Consider the following 19,346-nt stretch of genomic DNA (forward strand, 5'->3'; position numbering starts at 1 on the left):
AAGCAATTAAGATTTTTCTCCTTTTTCCCATTCCCTGAAAAATCAGTTTAGTTTGGGATTCCTTATAGTACAGTAAAGTAAAAACAAACCTTGATCTGATAAGTGCTTTGAAGAAAATCCCGTGTACTGAGTATTTTCCAAAAAAATATAGTTTGAAAATAGGGTAAAAATATAAAAGGAAGTAAAAATGCTAGAAATATAAAGCAACGTCTGGTTTTCGTTCATGTTGTGATTTTTTTAGTCTGAGTGTGCAATGGCTCTTACCTAATGAGAAAAGGAGTAAATAATCAGTTCTTTCTAGCAATTAACTGATCTGCCTGCAGGATGATAATTAAAATGAGTCATGCATGTAAAAGGAAACTGAATCTTTCCCTTGACTCATTTTTCTTCCACTAATTTACTTTCAGAATGGCATGCTTTAAAATTCTGCCAGAAATTTATATACAAGTGTATTCACTCATAAAAGTGCTGGGTGCTGCTTCAAAGCAATTCCACGTTTGAATCCTGTGTAGTGCTGAAAAATTTGCCACCTGATTCATGTTACCTGATTTTAAGGGCCTGAAATTTTTGTAGAGTCAGTAGAAAGAACCAGAGATCTCCAAGGGTGAGTCTTTGGGTGGGATTAGCCCATGGACAGTGTTGCTGCTCATCTCCTGCCTGATTTTTTGGCATGGTGCACCTGGCAGGTGGGTGCTGGGCATCTCTACCAGCATGGGATCCTCTCCTGGGGATATGTAGGTGAAGTGTCCTCCCCACCAGGTCACAGAATTGTCAGAAGGAGAGGAGATGGAGGATTTTCCCATCATACTGAAGCTGAGCTTTACTCAGGAGTCAGAGAGCCAGGAGGACAGAGAAAATGCTTGAAAGAACCTGATTTTGTGAGACTTTTGGCTGGTGCCTGCAGTTAGGAGTTGGGAATACCATTTCTGATCCCTCTGCTTAGGATCATGACCTGTTTTAGGTAACTTCTTAAATATATGAAAAGTATATGAAACTTCAGGGAGTCTGGGGAATGTGAGGCATGACAGCCTTCTCGTGCTTAATCAGAATATTGTTGAGTTTTTTTCCCTGCAACTAGTGATGAAGGCTGGTGCTAGGTTTCCGATACAGAAAAAAAAAAGTGTGTTATAAGTGCCCATGTTTTGGCTCCAGTGAAAGAAAGTCTCCAGCCCAGCCAAGAGCTGAGCTGTCAGTGCTGTGAGGGAGGCAGGCTGGCTGGCTGCTGCACCATTGTCTAATTAGATTTGTATTTCAGAAACCAGCTTCCTCCCAGTTCTACAGCATGAGCAATCTGATGTTAACTTTGCACACTGAATTATCAGCTCTGTTAGAAATTTCATTCACCGCATCACCAGCAGAAGAGAATGAGGTGTTATTTGCTTGAATATTTTGGAAGTATGTCATGTGATGCATCCCTTGTTTATCAGTGTGATGCTTTCTTCATATTCAAGGCTTTTTTTTCTCCAGGGAGCTGAAAACAAATGGTTCCAGTAAAAAGCATTGGAAGATGTACTGCTTGTTATACTTGACTGCCTTTTATTATAGATCAAAGGGAAAAAAACATGGGCTTTTTTTAACACACTGGCATTAAAGGTAAAATACAGCTATTCTCTAGTGTATCTTTTGCTTTTGGTGCTTTTGCTTTTGGTGCTTGCTTAAAAAGCACCAAAGTGCTTTGGAGCTCTGTTAATATATGTTAGTTTTTCCAAAGATATTTGCAGAAATTAATTTTTTTAAGGTTTGCTTTCTAGAATTTATATTCCTCTCCTGAAGAAATATAAGAAAAGCCTCTGCTTTTTGCTTGTTGAGAAAATGAGATTTTTCCAGAAGTGTAATTTACATGTTTGACCAGGTGGTTTTTTCAGAGATTTTTTTTTTTTTTTTTTTTGGTCAGGTATGATTGTAAAGACTTTAACTGAGAAAATTAGTTGAAATTAGTTTTTTGGATCATAAATAATTCAGAATTAGAATTCAGAGCACCAGGTTCCTAGTTATAAGTAATGTAAATATTAAAAAAAGTTACTTCTGTGTAGAGTTGTTATTGGCTAGTAGCTATTGTATGCATTTTCAGAGGAAAGGAAATGACCTGCAAATAGGGTTTTTTTAAGTAACTGGCTTATACTTTCTGAACACTGTAAAATCCTTAAACACATGGAATGAAGGGGTTAACTTCTCTTAAGTGATTACTCATACTGGTTAAATATTTTGCCAATTAAGAAGCAGCAGATTTTATCTGACCTACTAGAGTGGGATGGGATTGTTAAAGCTTAATCATTTATAAGTTGCATTTAAGGTGAAAGGGGCTAATGTTTATTGACTGAACTCTTGGGTTTAACAGAATTTTTTTCTGAACTACAGTTAGATCTAATTTTATTTCATGTCAGAGAAGTGTTGTGGGATTTTGGTTTTTTGGTTTGTTTTTTATATTTGAAAATCATTGAAAATATTCTAAGGTACCAGTGCAGGTAACTAATCATCTATGAGGCCTGCTTACTAGAGATACAGATGACAGATGCACAAATACATATGTCTTGAAAGTGCGTTAATTTGAATTAAGGCTAGCTTATTTGTGGATGGGTTTAAAATTTGGACTAACTTTGAGACTGTGTCAATTTTTTCCTACAGTTACTGAAAACTGAACACTGTAACAGGGAAACAGTGTGCAGGTCACATGAGGACTAATTAAAAGTATAGGCCTGTCAGGTTTTATCTTCCCTTCCCTTCCCTTCCCTTCCCTTCCCTTCCCTTCCCTTCCCTTCCCTTCCCTTCCCTTCCCTTCCCTTCCCTTCCCTTCCCTTCCCTTCCCTTCCCTTCCCTTCCCTTCCCTTCCCTTCCCTTCCCTTCCCTTCCCTTCCCTTCCCTTCCCTTCCCTTCCCTTCCCTTCCCTTCCCTTCCCTTCCCTTCCCTTCCCTTCCCTTCCCTTCCCTTCCCTTCCCTTCCCTTCCCTTCCCTTCCCTTCCCTTCCCTTCCCTTCCCTTCCCTTCCCTTCCCTTCCCTTCCCTTCCCTTCCCTTCCCTTCCCTTCCCTTCCCTTCCCTTCCCTTCCCTTCCCTTCCCTTCCCTTCCCTTCCCTTCCCTTCCCTTCCCTTCCCTTCCCTTCCCTTCCTTTTTATTTGTAAGGAGGCTTTCTTTCAAGAAAAGAAAGAAAAAGTTAATTTTTTTTTCCTAGGAGGGCAGGCCCTGCTTTATTTGGATGGGAGCAAAGAAGTGTGGCTACACGAAAGACATAGAGAATGGCCTTTTCTTCCTCATTTTTTCCCTTTTATTTGGGATATTGGTCAGATAAAAGATGCCTTCTGACCAAGTGAACTAAGACACCCCAGCCTTTCCTAAAGGATCCAGTGTGGGCAGATTTCAGGAAGCTTGATGTAGTCAACAAAGAGCTAATGACCTGTTTTTGATAAGCTGTAGCCAGTGCTTTGCTCATGGCATGTACACTGCTGGACAGAATGCTTTAATGGGCCTGTTTTTCTCTGCATGCATTTTTATCACTCCTAGAATTGCAGGAATTGTGTCTTTAGCTCATCTGTTAGAAGGGATATTCTGTCTCTGTTACCAGCTTGCACTAAATTTGTGACAACTGGGTGCTGTTCCTGAAAGCTTGGAAATTCCCTATTACATGGCATGGAGTTTTGTTGTTTTTCGTTTGTTTGGGTTTTTTCCCATCATCTTAAGAGATGATCTTGCCAATTCATTTGCTGCTAAAGACAGATGCAAATGAAATCTTGTCTGAAACAAGACTTCTTTATCTAGATTGGAACAGGAGATTCCTGCTGTGTCGCAATTTATTCTGTTACCACTTAGAAAGATAAAGATTGTTTTTCAGTAACGTCCAGCTCTTAATGTTTTTTTTTAGGAGACAGTTTAGCCTCAGCAGGTATTCACCCTTGCAAGCAGTGAAGCTTGGGAATGAAGTTTATCCTGACATTATTTTGATACTCTAAGTACAAGTGTTTAAAGATACATAATTTTTTCAGATGACAGATAACTTTTTGTTTGCTTTTTTGGTCAGCTAATCATTGAAAAAACCTTTGCTGATTTTCAAAACAGTGGTGCTGGGACAATTTTTTTTAAGTTCACCATCTCTCTAGGTTTAAAAATCACAGGAAGGAAGTGTTGTGTCTCTTGTCACACTTCAGGTGATCAGATCTGTGTGTTCAAATATGTCACATAAATTTGATGGTTAACTGGTGAATGAGTTTATGCCATTTAAGTTCCAGCTCTTTGATTAAGTTTTTATTTCCAAACCTCTGTTTAAAATACATGTAGGGTCTAGGAGGTCTCAGATGCTTTCCTGGTGGAAGTGAAGGATGAAGGTTTGTGTTTTGTTGTGACATTAAGTATCCATAAAAAAGGAGGTCAGTATATTAGTAGCAGTTATGCTTTAAAATTAGTTATCTCAGGTAAGTGAAGATAGGTGTCAGGCACTGGATATGTTATTCTGTGGAAGAGCCATATTTTCTAACTGAACTGTGAAATGTGAATTTGTCTCTGAAGTTGGACAATTATGCATGCATTTGTAAAGTACAGTCATTTGTACGTTACTACAAAAATCCTGTGTCTGTGTATGTGTTAAAACACTTAGTACTCACTCACAATGCCAGCATGCCCTGTTACTTAATTAACAGATGTTTTATTTTAATTAAATCTGTGCTACAAACTTAATCATGTTTGTGTTACTCAATAAGAAAATGGTTTTGTTTATGTTAAATGACTGTGCCCTTCAGTCAGTTAAAATAAACCAGCAAGCTAATAACATTTTTAGGTAGGTCTCTCCTAAATCTGAGTTTCTGTTTATCTTCTGCCATGATGGCAGAAAGCCTTAACGTGAGCAATTACCAAGGCTGAGTGCCTGTGCAGTACTGCAGTCGTAATAGAAAGCAGAGATGTCTGGAGGCATCAGAAAAAAACAATGTGTGGGCCTAACTCCAGTCAAAGAATATTAAAAAATATTATAGGTAGCCAAGTTAGAGGTGTTCTGAAGTCCCACAGATGTGCAACATTTCCAGTGGTATTGAAGAGGTCCAGTACTGGGGGTGACCCAGTGTCTTGGTTCCCCAGAATTGAGGGAGGGCATGGCTTTGCTCGGCTCCTGACAAGCCCTGCTCTCCCCCTCTCTCTGAGTCACTCAAGGCTAAAAGAACACAGGCTTAGGGTGGTCTGTCATGCTGATGTAAAGGAGGGAAAGAGATGGTACTGACTGGCCAGGTATAGGGGCAGAGTGAAGGGAGGGGAGGCCCTCTCTCATGTCTCTTTTTGGTTGGCAAAAATCTTCAAGCTAGTTCAGCTGCTCCTGGAGCTGCAGCCAAGGGGTTACGGGCAGGTCTCCTCCTTCTACAAGATGCTCTGATTTTGTGTGCAAAAGAGGCAACTCATCATTTGGATCAAAGGAGGTCAGTGGATACAGGATAAGATGTATGAGAGTCTTAGGAGCAGATCTCAGGCTTGGCTGCCTCTAAGGGTATGACATGACTGATACCACAGAACTGGCGTTGTTCTGCTTCAGATCAAAGCTTTGCAATCTTCTCCCCATCTTACTTCTAATTCCAGATAATTGGGGACAAGCACAGCAGGACACTGTCTGTCTGACACATCTAAACAAACTCTTATTGCAGAGATTCCTGTTCAAAGCATTTCGCCTTTTCCCTCCCCGGTGGTTATGTTTCGCAGATGGAAGGAAGACATTTTGTTTTCACAACTTCTGTTATTGCTGTTTGATTCTCCCCTGGGTATCTCTTTTTCCAGGATTACAGTAGCAGTCGTGTTAGTTTTGGAAAGAGGAAAATAAACTGGTCTGTTCCTGGAAATCTAAGTAGTGCTTTATGCAAAGAGGAGAGACGTGGTGCTGTGGCCCTTGTAGCACTCTGGATTGGGGAGTGACTGGCAGATGTGGCAGTGCTGAGATGAATGTTTCCAGGTACAAGGCAGTGCCCTAGAAAAACATAAATGGAAGACTGCTGTCAGCAGTGAGGAGTTAAGTGGTATCACAGAGACAAAGCCTAATCATTCTGAGATCTATCAAAATACCAGAGAGGGATTTGCGTAGAGGTTGAGTTACTTGCCATACTCTAGATGTCTTTCTTCTGGTTCCTCATCTCCTGTTGGGATCATGCACTTCTGCATATGTAGGCAGTAAAAAGCAATTTCTGTTTGAGGGGATCTTCTGAGGCAAAGGGCATTTAAGAGTTTCCCTCATTTATGCCCTGCTGGCTGAGGTGTCACACTGCTCCTGCCTGCAGGAATAGCAGGAATGTGCCGGTGTGTTTCATCTGTGCTTGCTGTGGAAGTTGCAGTTGTGCCTGACCTGCAGAGCCATCCTCCTGTTTCAGGGGAATCAGTTTCCCATTGCTTTGTGAACTGTCCATGCACTTCTTGTGTTTACGTGAAGGAAGATGGATCAGTGCTCGTGTGACAGTTCTGGCGGCCAGAGCAGCTCTCACAGCTGGGAAAAAGTACATAGCAGAGCCCTGCCAATGAGTTTGTGATCAGGCTCTTTGCATCTGGAAACTACTAGTAATAACCCCATTCTGCCAGCCAGTACGTGAGGACACAGTGGGAACTGTTGGGGTTATTTTGCTTTTATTTTTTGTGTTTTAAGGCTGCATTTTTTATAAATTTCAGTGATCGTCTGTAATGGAACAAAAGACAGGACTGGGAGAGTGGCCCTGACACTGTTTTTATACTTTTCTGTCTGGAAAACTGCTTGCTCTTGGGTTTGTTTAACAAAACTCAGAGGCTTTGCAAACGCACCTTGGCAGAGGGAGTTTCCTGGTGAATAGCAGGCTTCCATCTGCATTTGTGTGGATTTAAAAAGAGTGTTTTGATGATGTAGTACATTGCTGAGCTAGGCTCCAGAAAGATGTCAACAAGTGTTGTACTGGTGTATGTAAAGTCCAGCAGTTAAAATACCATGTTAACTATGTGAAGCATAACCTTAATGGCTTTTTATGAGAGTTTAGGACAAAAGTATGATAGTATTATATCAATGATATTAATACATGCAGGAGAAGTATTCTCTGCAAGGATCCCAGCACTAAATAGATCTATAAGGTATGAGTTTTATTCCCACCCTGCAATTTATAGATTGTGACTAAATTTCTCCCAACACTATATTAAAATGTCTTGCTGTATCGTGAGGTTTATTGAATCTCCAGTGTAAGAATTTGTTTGAAGTTAAGAACTTTCCTAGGAAAAATAATTGTTTCTTTTTCGTTAAGCCATTTCCTGTTACTCTCATGGCCATTCACTCTCTTGTATAATTTGAAGACTGTTCCTCCTTCATTGTGTTTCCTTAGTGATTTTCAACCCTGAACAGTTGTACACCTCAAGTAAGGATCTAGTTGTCTGTCAAGTGATAGTTAAACATCATGGTGCTTGTACTTTTCAGCCTTTGTTCCTATTTACTGCAGGTGTTACTCATATATCTAAAATACCTGAGAGAACACTGTAGAGTGAGAAAAGCAGAGGGGAGATGGATGCTCATTTACAGTGTGCTGTATGTGCAGGCTGGAACACTTTGCTCTGCTCTGCTTCCTGGAGAAGCAGACTCTTCCTGACTCTGGTCTGCTTCCTGCAGGCACATGTCCCATTCTAATGGATCTGTGGGCCTGATGCAAGGAGAAAAAGGAAAGTTTTAATGTTTACCAGAAACTTTATTTTCTTTACAGACTAGCTTTGCATCAACTTACTCAGTTTAATTAATCTTGCTAAGAAATGGAAACTGACATTTTAGAGTTTGGATATGCTTAGAACATAGCCTGTTTTGCAGAATGAGGAATTAATTGATGCATGCTTAAAGTAATGTGTTATTTAGGAAACCACCTCTTAATGGAAATAATATAACCCAGCTTCACAAAAAGTGTTGTACAAGGAAAAAGACCAACCATGCTAACAGATTTGGATACAAGTGAAAAGCAAGTATTTCAGATTTAATTTACCTTTGTGGCAGGTTTAGCAGTTGTTCTGCTGCTTAATGGTGAGGAATTCAATTTGATATTACCTTTTGACTTTTCCAGCTGTGCTCTTACTCCTCCTTAATTTGTGCTGTTCATTGCCTCAGGCCATTCCAAGCTTCAACACAGATAAGAGAGCAAACAACCCCTGCCATCCAAAAACTAAACTAAAACAAAGTATGTCTAAAAGAGTTTTCCTTGCAGCTTTTTTCCCTGCTGTTTAAGAGATATTTAAGAGATCTTTATTCAAGTTTTAAGTACTGTTTCTACCCAACAAACTTTAAAGGACTAAGAGTTGATATAGGCTTAATTGCCTTTGCCAGTGTGGAGGGACTGAAGTGCGTCTTTGTGGAAAGGTACAAGAAAAGCAGTTTAAAAAGCGTATTGATTTTGCTAAGAGCAGCTTTACATCCTGTGCCTGTAAAATTTCTGGTAATATTTGAGAGACACAGCTCAATTTGATGTGAAACCTTGGAGTTCAGATGTTGTAAGAAGCATCTTTTCTTTCAATCATATGCATTTACATCCCTTCTAGCTTCATCTTTTGAGTATTTTATTCTTACTCCTTCTCAAGCCTCTTTATTTTTCCTTCCTTTCCTGGACTGTTACCTTTTTCTGTCTGTGAAGTCCTTAAAGAAGAAATACAGATTATAATGTTCTTGAACAAAAACTGATGATCTAGTACCGTGTAACATTGTCAGCCTTCATCTTTACAAGTTACATAACTTTTGAGGCTCTTTTGCTTAATTGTGGGTTTGCTTAATTTTAAATCCTAGCATGGATTCTGAAGGTACACCAAAATGTGTGTTTTCAGTGTGCCCTCAGTAACCCCAAGTCCAGCATTTTAGCAGCTCATTCTCAATGAAGCAAACTTCACAGTAGGATACAGGCACTAACTATCCCGTTGTTTAAAAGGACTAATTTGTTTACTTCTGGAAAATGTGAGAACTGTGAAGGAGCCAGTGTTGCAAATCTGCTGTAATCAAAACCCAATGATATTTTCACCAGGAAAAACCCCCACCATATACTACTGAAACAAAAGTTTAACAGATGGGCCTACTGAGATTATTTTTAGACATGTAAATTGGTTGAATGTTATGAGTAACACTTTTTCTTACTTGAACTGCAACCAATGCTTCATCAATTTTTTCAGCTTAGCCACTCAAAGATAAAATTAGAGTGTTTTAAAAATAATTTTTTTGTCTATACACTATGTTTTCAAGATCCACAGATATGAAACAACTAATTTTAAAAGATCAAAATGGATTTTTTTCAACAGTCAAGAAGCAATGCAGTATGCTGTTAAACAGATTAATGGAGAAGATAATTGAGGGCTGTTAAGCAAAGCTTTAGAAAATCATTATGCAATACCAGCACAGTCTTTGTCAAGCTTTATGGAAAACCTACTTTTAAAATAGACCCCAAGAGCAGAAAAATTTCAGATTAAAGAATATGCTTCTATGTCTTAGGTTCTGTTGCTTCTGAACTGTGATTTCCCCAAAGCTCTGGAGAGGTTACAAGTAGTACACTGACTGTTTCATGGTTACTATGAAAAAAACGAGGAATTTGCAAATACAGAAACAAGAAAGCAGCAATTGATCCTGGTGTCACACAGGAACATCTGTCTGGAGTTTCAAAGGCAGCTTGCTATCAGCTATGGCAGATTTTCTGTCTGGCTGTGTAAGGATTGTGTGAGCTTGTTGTGTCTATATTGAAGCTCCTATTGTTCTCCTGCTGTGAAATGACAGATGGACATGTCTATCCTGAGAGATCTGCGACTTTTGGCTGACTCGTAGTTTCTGAATCCATGCATAATAAAGCTTGCTATAGTCCTTCAAGAGGGAAGAAAAACAAAAACAGAAAAAAAAAAACCCAAATGAAACATATGGAGCCAGGCTGTATTGTGAAATCATGAAAAGTAAATTCCTTTCTTCTTTTTGAAGGCAGATAAGTTGTTTTTCTGAATGAGAGCTATCAGCTTTTTCTTTATTTTTGTAGGGATCTAACATATCTGATGCTTATGTATGTATGTATTTTTCTTTGTCTCAGATAAAACAAATTATGGTGCTTTTTTGTGTAGTCATATAAACAACCAGAACAGACACATGGAATCTGAAAAAACAGTGAAGGAGGCTAAATTGGTTGAGATGGTGTCCAATTCAGAGATACATGTTTTGTTTTCTAATGACATGTTAATTCATGTCATTAGAAACATGTTAATTAGTTTTCTGATTACATGAGTTTGTCTTAATGTGTAGCATAAATGGATGTTAATTGGGTAATAAATGTATTTTATCATTCTGAAAATGGTTTTTCTGACAAAAATATTATTAAAAACATGCATCTCTATTCAGTTCAGGTAAATATGTTTTTGCCTTGAAATAAATGATCCTGGAATTAAAAAAAGGACATGGAATTACCACTGGTTTTGAGACATCCATTGGGAAAATATAACTGAATTAATTTGTCTCGCTGTTACAATGTAAAACTAGATGCTGGTGCTTACTCCTCAGTTTGCCATTGTTTAATGGAAACACTGGCATTTTTGCTTCTGTGATGTTTGCTCTGCAAGTTTATGAATTGTTGAGGTCTGCTAAGACAATCCCATAGCCAAGTATGCACCACTGTAATTGTTTAAACTGGGAGCTGTGAACCATCTATCTAGACTGAAGGGTCTGTATAAATGAAGGGCTTAATTTAAATCCTGTGCAAAGAAATACACAGTGAAGAACTATATATTGTAGAAGGGGAAAACATGGAATGAGCTGTGGATCAACAGTTTTTCTTTTCTGGAGTGTTCTGTTGTCATGTGGATAGAAGGTGCGTATTTTTAAAGCAGCAGAAAGACAACAATTTAGTTAAATATTTGGCTTGCCTTTCCTCATGGTGTACTGCAGGAGGGTTGCAGCTCACCTCTCTGTTACCTCTAGTTCCTTACAGAATAGTTGAAGGAGCTGTATGGGCCAGGATGAGGCAGTGTGACATTTTTCTCTTCCAGGGACACACTGAGGTCTATCAGTGAAAATCTGCTGCTCTTGACCAAAGGGTCACTCAGAGTCAGCCAGTCACTACATCTTCCTTTTTCTTGAACTAGTGTAGGAGACTGTGCAGCCCAATTTCTTCTACTGCCATGTTCTGTGAAAAGTGAGTTGTTTCTGCTAATACATAACTTTAAAAAGTCAAAACCAATTACTTCAATTCAGTGCAGTGTAATTGAAGTACCGTATAGGTACTATAACCTTGGTCCTATTCAGTGGAATTTTGATCCACATCTAAATGGAAGGATTTCTGCTTACATAAACTGATGTTGCCAGTATGAATTGAGAATCCTTGTCAGCTGTGTTTCTGGATGACTCATGTTTAGACATAGTTTATTTGTCAAGTCCTTGTTAAATCTTAAGGTATAAATAGCTACTACTGACAAAAAAAAAATCAAATTGTGAATTTAATTAATGAAATGTGGACACTGTGGGCATCTGTCAAAAATAAGGGTTAAGAAAATAGCTGATCCAATCCTTATTCATCTGTGTATGTTATTGTCTTTTTCTCTAGCTTGTTAGTATTCATTTCAGTTCTTCTAGATGTGTTTTGGGTGAGTCTAATTGTTGTAGTGATATGCTGTCTGATGAGGCACATCACTGTACTGGCAACACACAGAAGATGAGAGGCCTTGTACTTTTTCAGGTCTTGTGTGTGCATTGAATACAGCAAACTGAAATTGTGCGTTCGCACACATCGTGTCATAGGCCCAAAGCTTATCAAACAAAAAGAATAAATATAGATATTTTATTTGTGAATAGTAAAAGAAGGGACTAGAATATTATACTTTCTGGGCTGCAAGGAGAGGTGAAGCTGTATTATGTTAGTTAACTCACAGTGTCCATAAACAGTGCTGGAGAATGGACCCAGAGGGCATAAATGCTAGAAATTATATGAGTTGAGTTAACAGGGGACCTACTTTTTATTGGTTTTTCTTGCTCTTGGTTTTATTTTTCTTTAAAAAACTTCCTTCTCTTTAGTTTTTTCTTTTATTAAAGAAAAAAAGAGAAGAGACAAAGAACACCTTTTTGATATGCCTAGGTTAGTGTCACCTTTTAAAATATGAATTATTTTCATAAGTGCATATATGACAGGATGGCTTCTGGCAGTACCAGTAGGTCACTTTAACTGATGGGTGTGTAACAACACGCATTAGTGGAGTGATGTTTTTGTGTGCTGAGTACAGTGTGTAGCCTACCTGCTGGGTAACTTGACATTTCCATAAACTCCAGGGCAGGTACAGAAAGAAAGATTGCCTTCTTGTGCTTCCTGCTGCATTCCCTGTGTCTTGGCAGGCTGCACTCATATTTTGGGAAAATTTGGCAGGGAAATGACTGTGCTGACTGCAGTTGACTGCCCAATAGGGGATTTCCATTAGCAGAATACACTCCTACTAGAGCAGAAAGGAGTACCTTGGACCCGAGTAGTGGAGACAGCAGCTTCCTGCAGTTCTCCAGCAGTGCAGCTGAAGGCAATACCTGAGTAGATCTCCACTTGCCAAACTACCTGAAGGGGTTTAGTAGTTTTTCATGGGGTTTTTGTTAAACTTCTATTGAACGACCCTGTTTTATTGCCCCTCAGCAGGCTATTGAAGCCAAGCAATAAGGTTAGTGGCTTATTCTACTTTTTTACTATCTTCATTGGAAAGAAAAAACCCCAAACAACCAACCACAAACATTTACTGCCTGAGGGGCTATCAGTGCTTCAAACTAGTGATTTATTTTTGGGGTTTACTTGTTTGTTAGCAGTTTTTTAGATTTCATTTTTTTAAAATCAGATGGTCAAGAGTCCTTCTTACTGAAGTCCACTTGCCATCATTTTTCCCTCTCTCCTAAATAAGGTCTTGTGTGATCAACTTTTGTTTTTCTTTCACTGATTTTAATAGCCTACCATGCTCAGGTAAGAACTGGAAGATTGCTAAACTGAAAACTCAACGTTATAATTTACCTCTTTGTCAGGTCCTAGTCCAAAGATTCAGAGAGTCTCTGGAAGAACAGGAGAGTCTTCAGAAGACTGGGTAAGGGCAAATGTGAACCTATGCTCCTTCTTTCTTTCTTTCTTTAAAAAAAAAAAAAAAAAAAGTATATATATTGTAAAGGTGCTGGGAAATATGAAGGGAATTGTAAGCCGGTCAATAAAACATGAAAGAAGAAAGGAATTACAAATTGGTCAATGAAACCTTAATCCCTGCACATTTTTTTAACAAGTTATTAAACAGTTGCTTTATAAGCACCTCTGGAATAATAAAATTGATAAACTACCAGTGTAGATTTATCAAGAGCCAACTGCATCAGGCAATTTTAATTCCTCCCTTGGTAGTATAGCTAACCTTGCAGATAGAAGATGGGTGGTAGATAGATGAGTTATCTTGACTTTGTTATTTTTTCATGCAGTGACTGTGAGTGATATACTTGACTACCTCACACATCACTCATAGAAAAAGGTGGAGAACTCCACATGGAATCATTGTAAAATGAACACATGAGTGGTTGAGAAAAGGTCTCCAAGTGTCGTTGTTTACTGACTACTGAGAAGGTATTTCAGATGGGTCCAGTGTATTTGCTGGTTTCGTTTGGGTACTTGGCTGGTAGAACAGAGAGTATGGTAAATGGGAATCCACTTGTTGCATATAAGAAGTTGTGACACCTGAGTAACAAAAGCAAGCCTAATATCAGATGACCCAAATTCACTATACAGGGTCCTGTGCCTCAGCTGGAAAATTTAGATGGATTTCACATGGGAAAAAGGATTTCTTTAAAGCTGTTTCTTTGACAATTTGGAGAGACAGTGCAAGCACAATGAGTTGAAATTCCAAAAGGTGAGCACAATTTGCTATATTTTGCATACTTGCTGGAAGACAATAAAAACTTAGAGTAGTCTAGCCAGTGAAAACCTGGAGTTTATAGGAGGACAAAAACACCTGTTTATATATCTGAGATATGTAAATAAGGAATGCTGTGTGTAAAGGGATGTAACTGTTATTTTCTGTTTAGCACTGATGAGGTCTTAGGTAGAATTCTGCACACAGCAGCTGTAATAAAGTGCTTTAACACTATGACTTGCATGAAGATTTTGAAGGGAGTGACTGTTTAGCTTCACAGGAAAAAAAATGAGACCTGTGGGAGACCTCTCAAAAGAAGTGAAAATCTTTATAGGACATACTGTCTTCCATTATGAGGAGGGCAGAAAAAATAACAGTATAATTTTGGATGGATAATAGAAAAGTAAGAACTTTCTTGGATATGCCATTTTCTGTGGCAGCTGCCTAATACCCAGTGTCTACTATGTGATTTATCCATTTGTATGTTCTCAATAACTCATTTCCTTTTGTTTATTAGAAGGGACAGGTTCTCACATGTCACATAACTGGAGACAGGGAGTCTCAGTGGCAGTAGGTGTCTGAGTCATGCTAGTTTTTCAGTGTTGTTGTCATTTCTGATGGCTGTTGAGCACAGCAGTGAATGGAATCTGGACATCAAACTCTGTCCAAAATAACAAAATCCTGTTTCATTTTATAAGCAGGTGATGACAAAATTAAATCTAGATTGGTGTGTTGTCTTCCCCATTGAAAAGATATCAGATTTAGCCTCATCTTTAGAAAAAGTTTTGAAAAATTCCTCTGTACTTGATTCTTCTTGCTTTACCTCTCACACAATAAATAACTCTACCAATAAACAGACCCCTAAAACACCTGCAAATACTTTCTGTAGTCACGTAACTGGGCTTGATTTGCCAGTGTTTACCAATGTTCAGATAAATCTGAAGGGACTACTGCTCCTCATGGAAGTTTAGTAGTTAACCAGAATAAAAGCAACATTTAATACGCAGAGGGAACAGAAGTTATCCTAAAAGACTTCTTTCTCCTTATACTGGGATCTGTATATTGTACTGAAGCGTTCCTCAGGTACAAGGTTCACCTGTCCAGGCTTAATTTCCACTGAATTATAAAAGCTTTCTAAAAGTGGACCAAAATTTAACCTCTTTGTAGAATACAGCCTTGGCTTTTAAAAATGGTTGTACCTAATTTGTTTTCCTGCTTAGGAGTTGGCTATGGATCATGGCTTGTTTCCCAGTAGTGAATAAAATCAAACTTATGGGACAAGCAAAATAATTTTTCTTATTTGCAATTTTTGTTTCTCACTATAATTGTACATAAGTGTCTAAATCTGTTGTGCCTTACATTATATCACGCTGTTCACAGAAATTGTGATTAATGCTGTTTGTAAACTGGGAGAGAATTAAGAGTCGAATGTCTGCTTACATTCTGTGCCTTTATCTGGTATTTGGCATATTTTCCTGTATTTCATGAGAACAGACAACTAGGCATGTTCCAGTCAGGCCAAGTGTCCATTTAGTTTCATACTCTTTCCAAAGGCAGCTAGTACATTTTCTTAGGGAGAAAAATGTAAGAAATGCATGAAGTATATGTAGTAATTCTTTCCCATGGTTAGGTCCTTTAATTAGTGGTTTAGGAGCTTCCTTAGCTCTTAAGGTTGAACCACAGGCATTTGTGTTTTCAGTAACCAGCAGTGGGTCTGTCATTCAAGAATTTAGTTCATTTTATGAGTCTATTTGTACATTATGTATGTCCAGTGTCCTGCTGCAGTGATTCTGTAATTCAGGTGTACATTGTGAAGAAGAACATTTACTAGTTTCTTACAAATCTATCATTATGGTAACCTGCCAACTCAATTTTGTTGTGAGGAATGGATCCTTGTTGACTTTTCCATGCATCAGCCATTCTGCCAACTTCTTGTACACTTCCTTTTGGTGATTTTTCTTTGCTGAAGACTTCCACTCACTTTGGGCTTGGAAATTTTGGCAGTCTTCTGATGAAAGAGTCAATCTCACAACATCGTGAAAGCACCACCATTCACTTGATGGCCAAAGCACTGAATTTTTTGACTTTGTTGTCAGTAAAACTGAGTGACAATTTCTTTAATTAACTAAGATTTTATGAATTATGGGTTAGATGACATATATAAATTGAAAATGAATGAGATTGTAGGTCTGAAAATTATGATAATTTCCACAAGTAGTATAATACCAAAGTTCCTGCCTTTGAGTGCTGCACATAGTGACTAATTATTTGCTGTTATTTGATAAAAGTTATTTCCACAGGCATTTTTTGGTGCCAAAAGCACTTTTAACAACTGTGTTTTTATAGCTTCTCCCTTTATTTTTATGTAAAAATTTGAGAATAATGAAGGCAATCTTATTATAGCATCTTATTTTGTTTGAAAAACATGTTGACAAACAGCTGGCAAGGCTGAGATACAAATTGAGTTAGATAAATTTCACTTAAATAGGAGCAAAATTACTCTAGAACTAAAGAAACCCCAAACACTTGCTTTTCATTCCAAAGAAAGTCATCCATTTACCTGACCATGAACTAGGTCTGAACTGTGACCAGTCTGTTGAGTCTGTAAAAGATCTCTTTCCAGATGTCCTGGCTGTCCAGTTGTGCCTGTTGTTTTCCCTGTTGGCCAGCACATGGTCCTGCCTGTGGTTTATCAAATGCCCTGTTACTCCCCATGAATATATTTGGCATGCAGTGGTGGAAAGGGCACTTTGGGTGTTTGCTATTTCTTAGTATTTTATCTTCAGTTTGTGCATCACCACCTGTGCAGTACAGAGGGTTGTGGGGCAGGGAGCAGTGGAAAGGGCTGAACATTGCAGCTCTGATCAATGTGAATGTGTTGAGCATGAGGCAGTGGATACTGGGAGGAGGTTCAGCAGAGAGGCTGTTGACAAAGTATTTGAGTCCTCTAGGTTTTCACTTTTGGCTTAGAAGGAAACCACATAATCCTGTGATACTAGAGGAAAAGAAGTGTGCATAGCACAGAGACCCTCCCAGCAGGGTAATTTGTGCAGTCCTGATGCAAGGTATTGTCCCGGGTTTCAGTTTCTGGGCTGGGATCTGTAGGGGCTTCTTTCCCTGTGTACTTTTTTTTTTTTTTTTTTTGTTCAGTTAAATGATTTCAGGCATCAGCAGAAAGGCAGACTTCTCAAAGCTTGATCAATTGTGAAGCACAAATCTGACAACAGTAAGCTTCATTAGTAGCAGAGCTCATGGATCTGCTTGCTTTAATTAGTTTTCCATAGCTGAGGAAATCTTTGCCGTATAAGGGTTTATTTCAGATGCAAGTTTTCCATTAGCAGGCAAACGCTATAAATTTTAGTTAAAATAATTCAGACTTCACTCCTTTAAAATTCAATGAAATAAGCTCTCTTTGTTTTGTGTCATTTCTTCATAAATTGTATTAGGAGCCTTAGTGGAGAGAAGGATTGGAGAGATGACTCATCTGCCTTTTCTTGCTAGGTTGTATGAAAGGTGCTGTCTATTGTGCAGTTTGCTACTCCAGACTAGAAGTTCCAAGTTTGTGCTGACCCTGTGGTGGTCTGTGATGGAAACCTAGAGCTGTGTACCTTGAAAAACGGAAAGTCTGCCAGGATGCAGAACAGGCCAGGTTGGCAGCAGAAAGGTGGGACAAATATGTGGCCTGCTGTGAAAAACTAAGCTTAAAGTCAAGGAAAAATGTTTTATGGGTCTTTCTTCTGCACATTTATCGATGTTGTTTTGAGTTACAGAAGTCAAAAGCAAATGACGAGTTTTGGCGGATATGATAATGCTTTCTAGCCCAGTGATCATAAATGATGAGCTAAAATGTGAGGGTTTTTTTAGTAGAGAGTTTGTACTGTTATCTAATAATTCATCCTGTGTTCAAGTTGGAGTATTACAATCCATTGGCTTTTCTCTCTTTTAAATTGTAAGATGTTCCTTCTCTTTGGAAACAGAGAATTCTGACTGACAAGGCCTATAAGCCTTGAATTTATATAGTATTTAAACCTTCTTTGTATTTCAAAATTGGGTGGTTCTCTAGTAGCCAGTAATAGCCTAAAGTTATTTACACATAAGCAGTAGCAGTTGAATTAAAGCAATGTTTAGCAGTTTTAAAAAGTTACTTATATAACATTTTTGTTGTTGCTTTAGAGGTTGGGTTATTTTTTGTGTAGCCAAGTGATTTCATATTATAATTTTGTACTTGTTTTGCTGTTGATAAATACCAGTCAAAGAGCAGTGGTTTGGGTGGGGGGATCTTTGTAGCCTTGTTTCTAGGCATTGTTCCAAAGTACACATCTAAAATACTTCATAGGTTTTGTTTAGAGCAGGGCTTTTAATGGAAAGACCACTGCTGAGTCTTTTTGATGCAATTTTGCAAATACTTGATGCTTGTTCTTTCCTTCAGACTCATCATGACATTGCAGCAGTGGAGTTGGCTGTTAAAAATACATAGCTTTTCCTGCATACTGTGCTTTAAAGAGGATAAGAGAGCCTGTCAATTTTTTTCTGAACATGTGATGCTTTTGGAGAAGTCTGGTAATGAGAGAAAGAGGAGAGTACATGAGAACTAATTGTGTAGAAGGCTCAAGGTATCATCTTGCTGCAATAAATGTGGAGAGCTTCCTTTGGACTGTTTGGGTAAGGTTGTACCCTGATCTGCTCCTCTGTGCCCATGACTGAAATTTATGATGCGTGGTAGATGCCTTTAGGCAGAGAATGAGCTTTTCATTAATTTGTAACAGAGAGACTGGTGGGAACGTTGTTCAGTGCTGTGGAGAGCTTGTAGTGAATTCCTTCAATGTTAAGCAAGCTAAAAATAATTTTCCAGAAAATGTATGCTTTAGCTAAGCCCTTTGTTTTCTGAACATACATTAGAACAGAGGTTAAAACTATATAATGAAAGTAAAAAGAGCAATACATATGCTCCCTCTCTTTATTGTAATCTTGAAATGATTAAGCTCTGTGCTCTGTGCAACCCGAAAATTATGGTAGAAAACTCTTATGATTTTTTAAGCTTATAGAATCTTTGCAACTATTTTTACATGCCCTTTCTGTATATTTATTCTGTGAAGGGACTGGGGTAGAAGAGCTGTCCCATCTGTCTGCAAGTAGGTGACTTGCTGAATCCAATGGCTCCCGATGGGCAGAGCAAAGGAAGAATTGCACACTGGATAAAACCAGTTTCCTTTGCTGCTATTTGGAGGCATAAAGTTTCCAGAAATTTTAGTTTCCACAGGAAAGGGAACAAAGATAAGAGCCATTGATACAGTCCTTTAAAAACTGTGGTGGTATGGGTTATGGAGGGTGAGTTTCCAGAGTGGAGAGAGAGAGAGCAGCTGTTGAAAGGAGCAGAGATATTGTAGCTGAGAGGCCAAACACAGCTGAAGGAGGCTGGCTGCAAGCAGAATGAAAGCTTCTAAAAAGCAAGCAGTGCTTGCATGTGAGGCATCTTTAATTTCTTGATCTGGTCACAAGGTACATTCAGGTACGTGAGAACCAGAGGCAACATGT

General features: G+C 38.5%; 1 protein-coding gene across 2 annotated transcripts in view; it reads left to right on the top strand.

Annotated features, from left to right (window-relative positions):
* LHFPL2 (LHFPL tetraspan subfamily member 2) overlaps nucleotides 1-19,346 on the top strand; it is a 115,649-nt gene that overhangs the window by 20,124 nt on the left and 76,179 nt on the right. The window contains exon 1 of one of the 2 annotated variants that reach the window (XM_066338902.1): nucleotides 19,065-19,320. The exons of the other annotated variant lie outside the window; for it this stretch is intronic. The gene's annotated coding sequence lies outside the window, so the exon portion shown is untranslated. Of the gene's footprint in view, nucleotides 1-19,064; nucleotides 19,321-19,346 lie in introns of those variants that run through there. 2 annotated transcript variants of the gene reach the window in all.

This window comes from Sylvia atricapilla, chromosome Z (assembly GCF_009819655.1).
Source record: "Sylvia atricapilla isolate bSylAtr1 chromosome Z, bSylAtr1.pri, whole genome shotgun sequence".
Classification (NCBI taxonomy): domain Eukaryota; kingdom Metazoa; phylum Chordata; class Aves; order Passeriformes; family Sylviidae; genus Sylvia; species Sylvia atricapilla.